Source organism: Ischnura elegans, chromosome 3 (genome assembly GCF_921293095.1).
Source record: "Ischnura elegans chromosome 3, ioIscEleg1.1, whole genome shotgun sequence".
Taxonomy (NCBI): domain Eukaryota; kingdom Metazoa; phylum Arthropoda; class Insecta; order Odonata; family Coenagrionidae; genus Ischnura; species Ischnura elegans.
This window is the reverse complement of record NC_060248.1, coordinates 29,182,177-29,185,579: the sequence shown is the minus strand read 5'-3', so window position 1 is coordinate 29,185,579 and position 3,403 is coordinate 29,182,177.

Genomic DNA, 3,403 nt, shown 5'->3' with positions numbered 1-3,403 from the left:
GTGCTCCTACTACTCTCTTCTGCCTTCTCCTCGCCTGCCCTGGGGGTTGGCACGCGCGCCCTGCCACCGCTAATTCTCCCCACCAACCCCCTAGCCCTCCTCCCACCCCTTCACTCTCTCCAGCAGCGCACAGCGCCTCCTCCTCCTCCCTCCTTCAAGCGTGGAATGCCTGGCATTTGTTTAGCCTGGTCGTGCTTCTTTTCCCTCTGAGCACGCCCCATCGGAGCCTTCGTCCCCTGTCACAACCTCCTCTTCTCGCCCCTCCAACCCGCATTCCTTCGTGAATTTTCCCTTCGGCGGAATTTTCCTCTCCCTTGATCGTGAGCGAGCTGCTCTAAGGGCGAGAGAGAAAGAAAAGTCTCTTTCTCCCCCGTGAGACACTTGTGTGCATTTTTTTTGTATGTATTCATGTGTTCAAAAGGGCTGCTTACATTTTTTGTAACCTGATTCAAAAATGTTTGAACCATCACATAGACTTCGTCTTATTCATTAAATATTCTAGGTATTTTACGATTAAATGTGGCTGTACAATGTGCATTGTAATGGAAGAAGGTTGGTCAATCTTAATCTTCTCCACAGACGGTTTTAAAACCTCTATAGCATTTCTCTCTCTAGTTCTATGCTCAACTTGAACTCCTTCCTCACTTTTGTAATTCTCATTACTATCTTTCCCCTTTGCCTTTTGCCTGGGATAATCATTCTTCATCTTTAGATTCCAGATCATTTTAATCTATTACCCCATACATTCTGATCCATTCCTTCTTTGATGCCCTATAATGCGTTGCATGTTGATAAGGTTATATACCGATACTCCTTATGTATTCTTGATACATACCTTTGAATGATTTAATTCTTCAATCATTGTCATCTGTGTGCGCTTTTTTATTTTAGACCCGAAAAATAATCTTAGCACCCAAAAGAAGGTCTTGCATTTGAATCCCAATTCATGTTCAGCTTTATGTGACTTCTCTTTATTTTTTTTTAGACATATTAGGATGGCCATTTTGATTTTACTGTAAGTTTTAACCTTTCACAAATATCCCTGATTCAAATTTCTAAAAATTTCTAGGCTAACATTTACCCCATTTATTTGGCTGAATTTCATCAAATCCCCAACTGAAGAGCCTTATAGTAAGTGCTGTATACATTAAATTCAAACGCCGTGTTTCGCGTCCCATCCACCATTCCATTCACTCTCGCTTCCTCCGGTTTCATCGTCCCCTCCTCTCGTCCCCAGCCTCTCTCCCTTAAACGCTCTCCTCTCTCGCTTATCCTTCTTCGCGTCGATGGCGGTGGTTTTGAAAGAGCCCCGCCGCCACCAGCCACTCTTCACGCCGAGGTCGTCCTCCCTCCCCAGGTGGGGGGGCTCTGCTGCTGCTCTTGGCGAAGGATTTCTGCGAGGAGAGGAAGGTTTTTGGGTGTCGTGGAGTGGTTTAAGCGAGAAAAGGGGTGGCGATGACGACGACGGGCATGTGGAAGTTGGCGGGATGAGGAAAAAGTGGCGTTTGGCAGGGGTTGCAGGGGGCAGAGTTTCAGAGGGGCTTGGTGGGGTTGGTTTCGGTTGAGGGTTGGTCGGAACGCTCTCGCCCTGTTTTTGTCAGTCCCGCTTCGCCATTACTTTCACCCCTGAACCCTTCCCCACCCCACCCCAACGCTGTCTCGGAATCCTCTCGTTCGCCCCCAATCATTCCCGCAACTCACTCCTCCTCCTTTTCATATTCCCCACCTCCATTCATCTCACACGCACATTACCCCCTCCCCTTGGATTCATGGGTTCCCGGATAGTTTAGAGTTCATACGTTGCCAGAAATGCGCTCTCCTTTTAAACGATCCCGCACGCCAGCCCCTGATTCGTCGTGGAAATTTTTCCTGAGCGCCGCTCTCTTATTTTAGCCGCTCGTAATTCTGTCGAAGTCATATTTGCCTCCGAGTCTCGACCGTCCTGATAGGAGCGATTTTTTAAAATTAAGCGGGTGCCATATTTTCGTGTAATTATTGGCCCGTTCACTTCGGTCCCGGCGGATTCTTAAGCCGCTCGAGTTAGTATGTCTCTCATTCTCAGGTGTCAATTTTATGAGCCGCGACTTTTTATCCAATTATAGCATGCTAAGTTATTTCAGTGTTTGATTGCTATCTATTAGCTTGTGTCTTTTATTACACAATGCCTTTATTTGGCCTCGGAAAGTACTATTGTCACCGTTTTGAGAAGGAGTACGTACCCATATTGCGTGTGTGAAATACCATGTATTTTGCCACAGGGTTTTATTGTATATAATAGTATCATTTGATTTCATGGCTGGTTACCAATATTTTCGTCATAATTTAACTCCTATGTTCTGGTTATTATCACATTCATCTGAGTAAAACGTTCATGTCATGATTAATATAATTATTATGTGTCTTTAAATATGTATCCGCATTATTTTCGACTTTTAAATGAAAGACTATGTACTGGGAATAGAATTATGAGTTTTCATGGAATGTACTCCTACTCTATCGACTTCTCTTGTTTCTCCGTGGTCACATTTCGTACTAAGTGACGTCGAAAAGAATGTTGCTTAAAAAGGAAAAAAAATCAATGGTTTCATCCTCCCGGAAATTATTGGGATCAGTTGCTAGACCTAGCCAAGAACTGATATCATCCCTCCCATCACCATAAGGGGGAATTAAAAAAAGCAGAAGCACTCACACGCTCTATGAAAGCCCTCCCGTATCCTCCTCTGGGATGAGGTAGTTTTGCAGCCCGCTTGCGATCCACACGTCACCTCTCCACCCCTGGGGAAGCATCTTGGGATTTTACGAGCTATTAGGCCGAGGGGGGGTGGGGCTGGTTTCGGAGAGAGGCCTTGCGGTGGCGTGGGCATACGGCCCGTGGAATGGCCCTAAATCCATCCCGGTCACGCTCCGTGGACAGAGGGAATTCTCCGGCTGTTAATACGTCCTCTCCTCCCCTCCCCACCAGTACCACTTGCCCTCCTTCGAATACTTCATACATGCCTTCTCCCAACCCTATACCCCTACCACCTCCTGCCATCCTCCTCCATAGTCGTCTGGCCCCACGCCAGTAAGGGGATGGGGTGCGGTTGGCGGTGGATGGTTCCGCCCTTACGTGGCCGCCTCCACCCCGGTCCCTTATGAACCGTAATATCAGCCGGTCGATCTAGCGAAAATAAAACGAAAATAGCTCATTAGGTGAAAGTTCTTTGAAGGTTACCCGGGATTTCCACCGGGTCAAATTCTCCATCACGGCCGATGTTTCGATGGACGACTCGTTTCGATGAATCGACATCGAAACGTCGGCATTGATGGGGAATCCGACCCGGTGGAAATCCCGAGTAACCATCCACGCCGGGAAAGCCTGCGATCAGGTGAAATTTCGCTTGGATATCAGTTTGGCTTTTAG